Raw genomic sequence first — 14,677 nt, 5'->3', positions numbered from 1 at the left:
TAACATGTTTCAAAATCCATCTGGACAGGCTAGATTTACCAACATAAAATAATAATGATTGTTTTCTCTCTAAGCTTTTCTATGTCACCAGCATCTTATCAAACAGAAAGTTCCCAGCCACAGCCAAGAGGGATACATGTCTCCAGTAAACGGATGACAGACAGCATCCCACAATGCCTGTCTACCTTGAAGACTCTCCTTCTCCATTCCCCCAAGAGCCAACCAACATCCAAAAGTCAGCTGGAAGCAGTTTTTGAGAGGAAGGACACCCCTATTCCCATCTACCTGCTTTTTTAAATAGTAAGTGAAAATCTGGGATGTAAGGACTATGTCCTTAATTATGTCATCAGCCTGCAACAGTGTCCCACCCTAAAAAGCTGGCAGGCCCTCTGTGTGTTCCTTTTCTCTTTCTTCTCTCTTCCCTCCATGTGGTCTCTCTGTCTCTGTCTCTGTCTCTCTCTGTCCCTCTCTCTCCCAATAAAGCTCTAGAAATATTAAAAAAAAAAAAGAAAACATCTTATTTTACTTGCATCTTTAAACAAGTGTTTCAGTGTAAAATGGAATAGTTAATGTCTACTTTCCTCTTAGCTCTTTAAAGAAATCCCAACACATTCAGGATCCCATTGTTTCTGTTGAGAAGAAGTAAGCTGCAAGTCTTCTTGTTTTCTGGAGGCTGCAGTGTCCTTTTGTTCCTCTGGTTGGTTCTTAAAATCGTGTCCTGATATTTTCTTCCATTGCATAGCTGCAGGTAAGGTGTATCTGTGAGCAATGCTAAGAAAACTCATTGTACACCCGAGACACACACACACACACACACACACACACACACACACACACACACACACAAAGGGAGCTAGTTGGTAAGAGGAAGGTAAGGGAGACAAGAGAGGGAAATGGGGAGGGGAATATGATAGAAACACATCCCATGCATGTGTGAAAATCTCATAATGGAACCCATCATTATGTTAAATCAATATATGCTAAGGAAACATTTTAAAATGTGTGTTTTTAGTTTTCAACAGCTAAATGAGAAAATACTACTATGTAAAATTCTTTTTTTTTCTTCAAGACAGGATTTCTCTGTAGCTGATAGTTCCTGGCTATCCTGGAACTCATTCTGTAGATCAGGCTGGCTTCCTCAAACTCACAGAAATCCACCTGCCTCTGCTTCCTGAGTGCTGGGATTAAAGACAAGCACCACTACCACCTGACTGGACTTCTTTACATTTGTTTTGAGGAGCTTCTTAAATTCTATGACTTTTTTCTTCTGTTTTGGAGAATCCTCTATAGTTAGAGTTTTCCTGCCTGGCCCACAGTCAGGACAAATCTCTCTCACCCGCCAGGCCCATAGACACTCAGAACCAACCAAGTAAACACACAGAAACTTACATTGTTTATAAACTGTATGGCTGCGGCAGGCTTCTTGTTATCTACTTCTATCTTAAATTAACCCATTTCTATTAATGTATACTTTGCCATGTGGCTCATCGCTTACCATTACGTTACATCTTCCTTGTCATGGTGGTGGCTGGCAGCGTCTCTCTGCCCTCGCCTTCCACTTCCCAGAATTCTCTTCTCTCTTGTCCCGCCTATACTTCCTGCCTGGCCACTGGCCAAACAGCATTTTATTTATACAGAGCTATATCCACAGCAATCCTCAGCCACTATTGATTCAGTATTGTTCCTGTCCCTGGCTTAGTCACTGTTATATTACTATCAAGAGACACCATGACCAAGGCAACTCTTATAAGAGAGAGCATTGAATTGGGGACTGGCTTACAGTTTCAGAGGTTTAGTCTATTGTCCTCATGGCTGGAAGCATGGCCGCCTACAGGAGGAGCTGCAGCAGTATCTAAGAGCTACATCCTGATCTGTAGGCAAGAGTGAAGTACTGTAGCAGGCCCGAGCATGGCAAACACACCCCACCAGGATTTGTCCTTCTCCTTTCCCTTGCTAAACTGTTAGATTACATTCCTAAAGCTGGCCACCAAGATCTATTCCCTTATTTGGCCACTTTGTTATCCCTGACTCATTCCTAAGGCAGGTCACCAAGGTCCACCTACCAAAGCATTCAAGGTCCAGCAATCAAAATTCATTATTTTGACTAACCTAATTAAAATACCCAATCAGAACTTACCAACACACCCTAGCTCATTCTAACACAGACCTCCCCCTTTTCCCTCTCAAAATTAACACCTGCAAGCTGGGTGGTGGTGGCTCACACCTTTAATTCCAGCACTTGGGAGGCAGAGGCAGGTGGATCTCTGAGTTCAAGGCCAGCCTGGTTTACAGAGTGAGTTCTAGGACAGCCAGAACCGTTACACAGAGAAACCTTGTCATGTAAATAAATAAATGGCACCTGCAAAGCTGTTTGCTGCTGTTTCTGCCTGACTCAGATTCAGCTACCTTGTCTCTTTATCTTGTTTAATAAAGGACCTCTTTGTGTTTGAAAATTGGTGTTTGGGTGGGGTCTGTGCCTAATTCGGGGTCCAGAGGGGAGCATCCAAAGTATGTACAGGTCCCTTCAGAGAGGGACTTGGCATGGGCTTTTGAAACCTCAAAGGCCACCCCCCAGTGACACACTTCCTCCAACAAGGCCACACTTTTTAATTTTTCTAAACCTATCAAAGAGTTCCGTTCCCTAGTGACTAAGTATTCAAATTTATGAGCCTTTGGGGACTCATTTTATTCAAACCACCACAGACCCATTACATCTTTTCAGTTTGTTTTTGGTATTCCACTTAAGGAATTTTCAAATTTTTCAACATGTGTCACATTTTCTATGCTTTAAAAATGAGTTTTTAAAATGTCCCTGTTATTTTTGTCTCTGTATTAATTTTCTCTTCTTGAGTCTAATCCATATTTAAGACTATCCATTGGCTTTCACTTTCAGTTATTAAATTTTTCAATTCTCATTAGACTCTTGATTTTCAAAGATTAGTTTTAGGGGTGTGTGTGTGTGTGTGTGTGTGTGCTTGCCACATCACAGTGTAGAGGTCAAAGGACAACCTGTGGGAATCAGTTCTTCCACTCTGTGGTTCCCAGAATTGAACTCAGGTCCTCAGGCTAGACAGTAAGTGCCTTTACCCATTGACCTACCTGGTCAGTCCTTTGACTCTTTTTCACAGATTTCAATTATTTCTTTAAAGTCTCTGCCATTTGTTATCTCTCTTTTTCTTTTCTTTCTTTCTTTTCTTTTCTTTTCTTTTCTTTTCTTTTCTTTTTCTTTTCTTTTTTTTTTTTTTTTTTGAGCTGAGGATCGAACCCAGGGCCTTGCACTTGCCTACCACTGAGCTAAATTCCCAACCCCTCTCTCTTTTTTCTTTTAGGTGGCAAAGCATGTTCTCCAGGAGCAAAAAAGAGTTCAGGTCTGATACTGCAGAAGAAAACAGTGCTCACATTTGTTTTTTTGAAACAGGGTCTCATGTATCCCAGGCTAGACCTGAACTCTTAATTCTCCTGCCTCTACCTCCTAAGTGTGGTATTGAGGTTCCATCTCTTCCTCTACCTCCATCTCTTCCACTTGACTGATGACCATCATATCATCATATTATTCATATATTCTTAGCATGCAAGAGCCTGGGTTCAATCCCCAGACTCCTCAAATAAAGATCAAATATACTAATACCTAGACTATTCATTTGTTAGACTACTTCCCTATATATCTATCTATCTATCTATCTATCTACCTATCTATCTATCTATCTATCTATCCATTCAATCATTCATTCATTCATTCATTCCTTTGTTTGTTTGTTTATTTCTGGCTACTGTCTCCTGATTTTTTTTCTTGACTTTCAGTCATATTGCGTACATACTAAGATTTTGTTAGTTTCTGGAAAGGGTATCTGGCTGCCCTGGAATTCACTATGTAGATCATGTGGGCCTCAAACTCCCAGAGATCCACCTGCCTCTGCCTCCCAAGCAATGGGATTAAAGGTGTGCACCATCACACCCAGCCGACCTTGAACTTCTGATCCTCCTGCTTCCATCTCCCCAGTATTGGAATTACAGGTATGCAACACCACAACCAGTTTTATGTGCTACTGAGGATTGAACCCAGGGCTTCCTGTATGCTTAGGCTAGCACTCTATCAACTGAGCTACATCTCCAACCCCTGAATGATAGGTATTGTGCATGGAGGATTTAGAGGCTTCGGGTGATGGGTGTATTTCTCTGGTGTCTCTCTAGTGACCTGTTTCAAAGGCATGGCCCTCTAATGCTTTTTTAAAGATCTTTTTTTGGTTTATTGAGACTTACTTTGTAGACCAGGCTGGCTTTGAACTCACAGAGACCTGCTTGCCTCTGCCTCCCAAGTGCTGGGATTAAAGCAACCACCATGCCTGGCTTTTTTAATGTGTATGTGTTGAGTAAATGTCAGTGTCTATGGCTGCCAGAGAAGACCAGAAGAGGGAGCTGGTAGTTGTGAACTGCTCAAAGTGGGTGCTGGAAACTGAACTTGGATCCTGTGTAAGAGCAACAGGTGCCCATAGCTATCTTTTCAGCCTGACTGTAATACTCCAAACTGTAACTGTTGTGTGTTCTTCAAGCGCTGCCCTCTGGCAGATCTTACACTCTCCCCCTTTTAAAATGTTGATATTCTGGGGTTTTTGCTGTTTTTGTCTCCCCTTCAGGCTGGTCATAAATTTGTGGCAGTCCTCTTACCTCAGCCTCCCAATTGCTGGGATCACAAGTGTGAGCCACTATACCCAGAGACATCGTGGTTGTATGCAGTTCTTGCTGATAATCTGACAGCTCCGGAGGTCAGAAGTCTAACAGTTCTCTGTGGTTTTATGTGGATGCCCTAGGACAGAATCAATATCCTTTCCTGTTCTGGAATCTTCATCTTTGGTTGGCTTGCTTTCAAAGCCATGATAGTTCATCTTTCTCATACTTATCAGTCTGGCCTTTTCTTCTGCCCCCTCTTTCACTTCAAGATCCCCTCTCTATTTTATATACAGTTGCCTAGCTCCATGCCAAGAGTGTGCTCTGTGAGATTCCACAACAGCCAGCTAAGCCAGAGCAGACAACCACAGAGCAGAGGGCCAACCGGAGCTGTAGAACCGGAGTCAGCCACAAACTTGAAGCTACTAAGCACATGTCATGATCCTTCTGGCATGGTCCACAGACCATTAATATGCTTATAATTAATTCAAAGGCAAATAATTCAAGTTTATATTTGAGAACTTGCCTTTATGCTGGTTAAGTGAATGTAGATTTATGAACCTTTCATTTTAGGGTCTCCTAACCTCAATTGCTCCTGAATCATTGTGGTTATTTCTTAGCTGATCTATCCTCCTTCATTCTCAAATGCTTTTATTTCATGGTTGCTGGGAAGCAAGAGAAATAAGAAAGGACATGGGGAAGGGGTTGGGTTTCAACGTCCACTTCAAGGGCACACACCCCCAGTGATCCACACTACAGCAGACTGTAAGCACTTACCATGAGTACCAGCTCTTCACCTCTGCAGCCTTCCACCCTCAAAGCCATAGCCCTGGTGTAAGGAAAATTCTACCGAAGACCTGCTTAGCACTCCTCAAAACGGCTTAGGTCATTAAAAAGCAAGCAAGTAAAACCTCAGAAACAGTAGCATTGTAAACATACAGCGATGCCACAACTAACAGTGCTGGACTGGCCTGGTGGGATCACAGAACAGAGAAAAACTGACGAAAACGGAATGAAATATAGACTTTAGCTAACAACATCATATATATACACTGTTTCAAAGAACAAACAACAAAATTCTAAGTTCTCATTTTAAAAGACAAAGACTCTTGGTTGGTTTCAATGTCACTAATAACATTGATTAAAAATTGTTTAGAATTGGGATTGGAGAGATGGCTCAGTGGTTAAGAGCGTTGGTTGCTCTTCCAGAGGACCTGGGTTCACTTCCCAGCACCCACATGGTAGCTCACAACTGTCGGTAACTCCAGTTCCAGGGGATCTGGCATCCTCACACAGACATACATGCAAGTAAAACACCAATGCGCATACAATAAATAATCTTTTTTTTTAAAGGAAATTGTTTAGAATAAAATAATGAGAATGAAAATAGAAACAGGGGGTTAGGGGTTTTCGCTCAGCTCAGCGCAGGGCCCTAGTCCTCAGCTCCGGAGGGACAGGGTGAGGGTGGGGGACAGGACGGAGGGGGGGCAGGGCCAAGGGGGGCTGTGAAGACAGCAGAAACAAGGATAGAAAGATGTTCAATTGTCACATGCCACAGACTGATTCAACTCATATGTTGTACATCTGCAAATATAAGTTGCATGGCCTCTTGGCCTTTGGTTAGGCCCCAGTGTGGTAAACACGAGCCCCATTGCAGCCACGACTGGTGGGAATTGTGATCAGCAGCTTTCATGCGCTCTGCCTTGGGAACCACTCTGATTTTTGTTTTTCCCACTCATCTTCCATGACTGCTTCATCTGCTACTCAACAGTAGAAATAACAGGTTTTTAGTAGCTGCCATCAACTAACTAAACCATACATAGGAAGTAGGACATTGAGGAAGGAGGATGGAGAAAAGGCATCTTGAGTCAGGTCCTTCTTCCTTCCTTCCTTCCTTCCTTCCTTCCTTCCTTCCTTCCTTCCTTCCTTCCTCCCTCTCTCTGTCCCTCCCTCCCTCCCTCCCTCCCTCCCTCCCTTCCTCCCTCCCTTCCTTCTTTACTTTGGTTTTTCAATACAGAGTTTCTCTGCATAACCCTGGCTGTCCTGGAACTCCCTCTCTAGACCAGGCTAGCCTCGAACTCACAAAGACACCCCTGCCTCTGCCTCCTGAGTGCTGGCATTGAAGGTGTGTGCTACCCCCACCGGGTATGGGTCAGGAGAAGCAGAAAATACTATGTTGAGGAACGCTCACAGGAAAGCCTGGAAATGAGGGCAGAAGGAGGAAAGGCCAGAGCATCCTACAAGCCTAAGTTCAGCCTGCAAAACTACTGTGTTTCAGTCAGCTTTTCACTAGATCATCTTGGGGCGTGTGTGCGTGTGTGGGTGGGGGTCGGTGTTTCCTGGGGCCAGTGTCAAAGCTGTGTGGCAGTACCTGTTACCCAGTGGCAAGCTCTGGGTCAGTGGTTCTCAGCTTTCCTAATGCTCCAACCCTTTAATACAGTTTCTCATGTTGTAGTGACCCCCAGGCATAAAATTATTTTGTTGCTACTTCGTAACTGTAATTTTTGTCACAGTTATGAATTGTAATGTAGATGGCTGATATGCAGGACATCTGATATTCAACCCCTGTGAAAGGGTCACTTGCCCCCTAAGGAGTCGTAACTCACAGTTTGAGAAAGCTGCTCTGGGTGAAGGTGCAGATGTGAGTCTTCAGCAGTTTCAGCTGTAACAATTGAGAGTATAAAAGGGATCCCAGGGGAAGTGGGCAGGGCAATGGTAGGTAGCTTCTGCTACAGAAGATGACTAATTCTTCGCATGATTTATGACAACGACAAGATCTAATTTGTATGCGCACCCACAAGAATGGCTGAAGTGTTACACATGCACGTGGGTCATAGTGCTTCCTAAACGTGGGTGGAGGCAGCGCCGGGAAGTAGCTTACGTTTCTAGCTCAGCCACTTTGGGAAACCATTTGGCTGAACTCACTATAAACATACAGAGACCCCATGATAAAGTAGCTCTACCCTGTGAATTTGTCCAATAAAAATGACTGCTCAAATCCACACACATCAAAAGTGGGCCTGGTTCTGTCTACTGAGAACCCCAGCACTTGGGAGACTGCAGCTGGAGGTCTGTGGGTTCAAAGGGAGCCTGGGCAACTTGATCAGACCCTATTTCAACATTCAAAGAATATTTTAAGTGGGATGGCCATATATCTCAGTAGTATAGTGCTTGGCTGGCATGCTCAGGGACCTAGATTTGATCCCTAACACTGTCCACCAAAGAGACAGAAGCCAGTGTCTACTGGTTACATGTGATAAGTACATGATTCCATAATTATGTGATTATTTTTAATGTTTTAATTTATTATGTAATGATTTTAATTAAAATGTAATTACGTAATTTCCCCTTTTCCCTTTTCTCCCTCCCACGCCTCCCATGCCCTCTTCCTCCATCCCCTCCTAACCTTTCCTCAAATTGATGCTCTTTTCTTTATTATTTTTACATATATATGTGCATAAGTATATAAATACAACCTGCTGGGCCAATTTAGTGTAGCTTGGGTCTATATGATTGGATAACCAATTAGGGGCTTATCCTTGGGAGAGGCTAATTCTCTCTCTCAGCCATTATTAATTGCCTGTGATTATTTGTCTGGGTGTGGGACACTGAAATTTTCCCCTTCTACATTAGCATGCCTGTTGGTGTTATTGTTCAGGTCTTATTTAGGCAATCTTATTGATGAAGTACCATGGATACAGCTGCCTTGTCATCTCCAGGAGATACAATCTCATGGACTTCCTGGTCCTTTGGTTCTTATAGTCTCCCCTCCCCCAAGATGTCCCCTGAACTTTAGGTACAGCAGTTTTGTTGAAGATGTGTGTCCATTGGGGACACTTTTTTTTTTTTTGGAGACAGTGTTTCTCTGTGGAGCTTTGGCGCCTTTCCTGGACGGTGGATGGGGTGGAGGGTGCTCTCCTGAGCTGCAGGAGTGGGCTGGTGTTGAAGATGCACACGTGTCAGAAGCATTAGCGCTGTCCACAGCCCACAGTGGAGGCCTTCCTGCTGCTTGTTGCTCCTGGGCCTAAAGCTCCACGGCTCCCCACTGAACATTTCAATTGTGTGCTATTTTTAAAACAATCGTTCAGTTTTCACAATTTTACACATATTTTTGCATATTGGTCCTGTAGCAGATTTGTCTTTTTCAGTTTCTGCTAACCCATGGCTAGTCATTTCATTCTCTTGATGGTATCTTTTACAGAGCAAAAAGTCTTTACTTTTATGAAATCCAGCTCACCGATGCATTCTTCCAGGGAATTGGTACTGTATCTAAAAACGCATTACAAAACCCAGAGTCCTACATTATCGTCTAGCAATTTTACAGCTCTGCACTTTTTGCTTATGCCCACAACCCATTTTGAGTCGATGTTGGTGAAAGGTGGAAGTCTGGATCCGTTTTTCCTGTGGATCTGCAATGGTTCTGCCGCCATGCCTCGGCAGTGTTTGCTTTCGTCCACAGCGTTTTCTCTGCTCTTCTCTGCTCACATCTCTTGACTGTGCTTACAAAAGTCTAGTTCTGTGCTCGCTCACTCTTCTGGCCCATTGGTCTATTTGCCCATTCTTTGACCAATATCACACTGTTCTGATTACTGGGGCTTTTTTTTTTCTAGTGCATATTGAACTTAGGGTTTCTCACACACGCTAGTGATGTAGTCTACCATTGAGCTCTGTTAACGCTAGCCCAAAGATTTTTTTTCTTGTTTTTATGTATGTACATGTTGTGTGACTTTGGGGTATATATGATCTTTATTGACAGATAATTCACATAGTATACAATTTTCCTGTTTGCACAATTTGATAGACTTTAGTCCAGCATCCTCATAGGCCCATGACTCCATCACCACTTCCTTTTTTAGAACATCGCCTGTCTTCTTTCTATCTTTTTTTTTTTTTGAATGCTGAATGCTGTTTATTGAAGGAAGGAGGAGGTCTTAAATACAGGCTTACAGCAAAATGGGAGAACCATGGGAAGGCAGAAGTTCGATTCTGATGTTTTACAATCTTGCATCTAAGCTGTTAACGCCCAATATACAGGATACACAGATAAGGAGCTTCCCTTAAGCATCCAGGAGGGTGGAATCTCGCAGGGAATTAGCATAGGGAGGATACCAAGGTCAAGGTCAGCAAGCAAGGCAACAGTTACTCAAAATGGTGGCCAGGACCCTACAGGTCCCCCCCTTTTACTGACTTAGGTTGTGTGGGATGTCAGCAGGTCACCATACCCGTCATGGAGACACCTGTCCAGGCCACTCAGGTGTTCTGTGACTTTGTCTTTTTAATGATTTGTTATTATTACTATGTGTGTGTGTTTAAGTGCAACAGTGTGAAGAAGTAGACTCTTTGCTTGCTTATATTCCTGGGATGGAAGCTATTGGCAAGCGCTCTGTTACTGATCTATACCCACAACCCTTTATGGTTCTTTGTGATAGGAAATCACAACATGTCCACACGGTTGGGCTTTCCCGGTGGACTGCCTAGTTATTTCCGGTTCAAAATAGCCATTTCCAGGTCAGAACATCTCGAGTGGCTAGGACTCCGTGGCTTTACATGGTTGCGTAAAGCGCGCGCACGGCTATGTAATCTACGTGCATGTGTGGAGTAGCCACATGCGGTCCTGTACGCATGCTCTGCTCACTCTTTAAAAAGCCGGCACCATTTTGCACAGGTCTCTCCTCTTCTCTCTTCTCCTCTCCTCACCTCACCTCACTCACTCACATGTGTGCTTCACACAGGCCTGTCACCTCTATCCTCTATCCTATATTAATAAACAGCTCTTCTGTGGATTTGTCGTGTTCGGGACGTGTTCCTCGCGGGGTAAGAGCGCCATAATAACTAACACTTTGTCCCTGCACATAAACATTAGGATAAGTTTGTCAATATGTGGAAACTGACTGGCTGAGATTTTTATTTCATTAAAATAAATTTATTTATTTATTTATTTGTATTTGTTTATGTAGATCAAGTCTGGAGGAAGTGATGTCTTGACAGTACTGAGTCCCCTATCTATGAACATGGAATAATTCTCTGTTCTTTAGTGATGTGATTTCCTTTATCTACTTTATAGTTTTACTCATATAGATATTGTCCATGTTTTGTTATGTTTGTACCTTAATATTTCGTTTGGTGATGTTAATGTAAATTGAACTTTGTTGGCTTGGATTTTTGTTTGTTTTTGATAGGGTGTTGTTTTACAAATGAGGCCATGTAGCCCAGGCTGTCCTTGAATTTGCAATTATCACAACTCAGTCCCCTATGTGTTGGAATTACAAGTGTGTACTGCCACGTCCTGGACTAGCTCTATAGACCAGGCTGACCTTGAACTCACAGAGACCCACCTGCCTCTGTCTCCCGAGTTCAAATTCTGCATTTTAAATAAGGTTTATTTTATTTTATATGTCTGAGAATTTTGCCTGCCTGTATGTGTAGTTAGTTAACTTATGCTTGCAGAGGTCAAAGGAAGGTAGATACCCTAAAAATGGAATTACAGATGGTTGTGAACCACCATGTGGGTTCTGGGAATGAAACCATCGTTCTTGGCAAGAGCAGTGAGTGCTCTTAACCATTAAACAATATCTCTAGCCCTAAAGGTTTAAAATTGTATTTATTTCTTCATGTGCATGTATGTGTGTACATATGTGTGTCATGGTACATATAAGGTCAGAGGAAAATTTGTAGAAATAGCTTCTCCCCTTTTACCCTGTGGATCCCTAGATAGAACTTGGGTTGTCTGGATTAGTAGCTACTGAGGTTCATTGCTGGCCCTCATCTCTACTTTAAAACCAGAAACAAGGGCTAGAGAGATGGCTCAGAGGTTAAGAACATTGGCTGTTCTTCCAAAGGTCCTGAGTTCAATTCCTACCAACCACATGGTGACTCACAACCATCTATAATGAGGCCTGGTGTCCTCTTCTGGCCTGCAGGCATACATGCAGGCAGAACACTGTATACATTATAAATAAATAAATCGTAAAAAAAAAATAATAATAAAAATAAAAAAGTGTCACATGCATTTAAGCCCAACACTGGGAGGCAGAGGCAGGAGATGTTTTCTGAGTTAGAGGCTAGCTCTGGTCTACACAGCCAGTTCCAGGACAGTCAGGGCTATACAGAGAAACCCTGTCTTGAAAAACCAAAAAAGAAAGAAAGAAAAGAAAGATTATATAATCCAATGCATTGTTGCCATGATTTTGAATAAACTTTTTTCCTAGGTCAAGCACAAATAGGAAAATAAAATCTTATTTTTTCTTTCAATTATTGTTTTCTTCAATAGGCTTTTTTTAAAATTTGTATTTTACTTAGTGTGTGTATATGTGTGTTGGGTAGTTTTTGTCATCTTGACACACCCTAGAGTTATCTTGGGAGAGGGACTCCCAGCTGAGAAAATGTTCCCACCAGATTTACCTGAGGGCAAGCCCGTGGTGCATTTTCTTTATTGATAAATGATGCTGGAGGGCCCAGCTTACTGTGAGTGGTGGTGATCACCCCTGGGCTGGTGATCTGGGTATAAGAAGGCATGGTATGCTGAGCACTCCATGAGAAGCAAGCAAGCCACTAAGTAGCATTCCTCCACGACCTCTGCATCAACTCCTGCCTCCAAGTTCTTGCCTTGAGTTCCTGTCCTGACTTCACTCAGTGACGGAATGCGACGGTGGGTTGTAAGATGAAATAAACTTTCCTCCAGGTGGTAGTTTGAATGTAATTGGTCCCCATAAGCTCACAGGGAGTGGTACTATTAAGAGGTATGAGCTTGTTAGATAGAGGAAGTGTTACTGTGGGGTTGAGCTTCGAGGTCTCCTTTGCTCAAGCTATGCTCAGTGTATGCAGTTGCTTCCCGTTGCCTGTGGATCAAGATATAGGACTCTCAGCTCCTTCTCCAGCACTGTGTCTGCCTGCATGCTGCCATGCATAATAATGGACTAAACCTCTGAAACTGTGAACCACTCCAGTGAGATGTTTTCTTTTTAAGAGTTTCTGGGGCTGGAGAGATGGCTCAGAGGTTAAGAGCACTGCTTGCTCTTCCAAAGGTCCTGAGTTCAATTCCCAGCAACTACATGGTAGCTTACAACCATCTCTAATGAAACCTGGTGCCCTCTTCTGGTCTGCAGGGATATATGCAGACAGAACACTGTATACATAATAAATAAATCTTTAAAAAAATTGTTTAAAAAAAATAAGGGGGATTGGGGATTTAGCTCAGTGGTAGAGTGCTCGCCTAGCAAATGCAAGGCCCTGGGTTCGATCCTCAGCTCCACAAAAAAAAAAAAAAAAGTTTCTGTGGTCATAGTATCTCTTCGCAGCAATAGAAACCCTAACTCAGACACTCCCTAAGTTGCTTTTGGTCATGGTGTGTTTTGTCACAGCAATAGAAACCTTAACTAACTAACTCTCTCTCTCTCTCTCTCTCTCTCTCTCTCTCTCTCTCTCTCTCTCTCCTCTCTCTCTCTCTCTCTCTCTGTGTGTGTGTGTGTGTGTGTGTGTGTGTGTGTGTGTGTGTTTTGGGGATTGGACTCTGGCCATCAGGCTTGCATGGCAAGTGTTTTACCCACTATGCCATCTGACCAACCCCACCTTTCTTTTTCTTCATGTAGTTGGAGTTTCTAGTTCACAGTTGCCTCCTTCTCAGTGGGCTGTGGATGTCTTCAAAAGCCCCAGTCTATGCTGGCAATCAAATGCAACCAAATATCTTATATCTGGTGTTCTTCCCAGTCACATCTAAAGCCAATGCTCTTTCCATCATAACTAAGCACTTACCAAACACCTCGGTTGTGGTTTTGGTGGCTTGGGGTGCAAAAGTAGCATAGCTTTCTTTTTATTTCCCAATTTCACAGACGGATTTGTTCTTCCTGTAGATCTGAGCAACCTCAGCATTCCTATGCTTCTTTCTTTTTAAGCTAAGAACGTTCTTCTTTTCACTTAAGGAAGTACTCTGTGATTTCTCTCTATGCATCTCAAGCCTAGCGTCGATGCTCTTCAGGCACCTTATGAAATGAAGCAGGCTGGGCGAACACAGGATTGCAATGTAGTGACAGTGGATTTGATACCAAAGACAGCTCCCAGTGAGTCCTGAGTGGGCTAATTCACATTCTCCACAGGTGGAGCATGGTCCTGTATATGAGACTGTTTCACACTACTCAGAATGGTATGCAGTTTAAAACATGAAATGGGGCTGGTGAGAAGGCACAGGGCTTAAGTGTACTTGCTGCCAAGCCTGGCCACCCAGGATCACATAAGGAGAGAGTCATTTCCTTCAAGTAAAAAATAAAATTTAAAAAACCCATAAATTGTTTATTTGTAACATTTTCTACTTAATGTTTTTAAATCACTGTTGACCATGCATACCTGAAATTTCAAAAAGAGAAATGTGAGTAAGGGGTGACTGAGCAAGCCATGGCACACATGTGGAGGTCAGAGGGCAATTTGCAGGCATTGGTTCTCTCCCTCCACTGTGCCAGTTCTGGGGCTCAGACTCAGGACATCAGGCTTAGTAGCAAGTGTTCTTCCTCACTGAATCATCTAGTCAGCCCTGCCTTTGCTCTACTACAGAGATTATTATACTCTCAAATAATGATGATGGTGGTGGTGGTGGTGGTGGTGGTGGTGGTGGTGATGATAAAAGACTGTGTGGGGTGCTCATGCCTGGGATCTCAGCACTCAGGATATAGAGGCAGGGAGATGAGCGGTTCAATGTCATTCTCAGGTATATAATGAGTTTAGGGTTAGCCTGGACTATATGAAACCCTGTCTAACAATAAAACAAAATGTCAGTTATAATCTTAGTTTACTCACCCCTTTTAATTTTTGGCAGGATTTAAAAATAAATACAGGGGCTAAAAAGATGCCTCGGTGGTTAAAGAGCATCCATACAGTGGCTTACAATCATCCCTAACTCTGGTTTCAGGGGATCTGAAGCCCTCTTATAACCTCCACGGACATCAGGCACACACATGATACACATACATACATGTAAGCAAAATACTCATATACATAAAATAAATAAGTCTAAAAAATCACA

Source organism: Onychomys torridus, chromosome 4 (assembly GCF_903995425.1).
Source record: "Onychomys torridus chromosome 4, mOncTor1.1, whole genome shotgun sequence".
In the NCBI taxonomy this organism is placed as follows: domain Eukaryota; kingdom Metazoa; phylum Chordata; class Mammalia; order Rodentia; family Cricetidae; genus Onychomys; species Onychomys torridus.
This window is presented reverse-complemented; position numbering follows the sequence as displayed.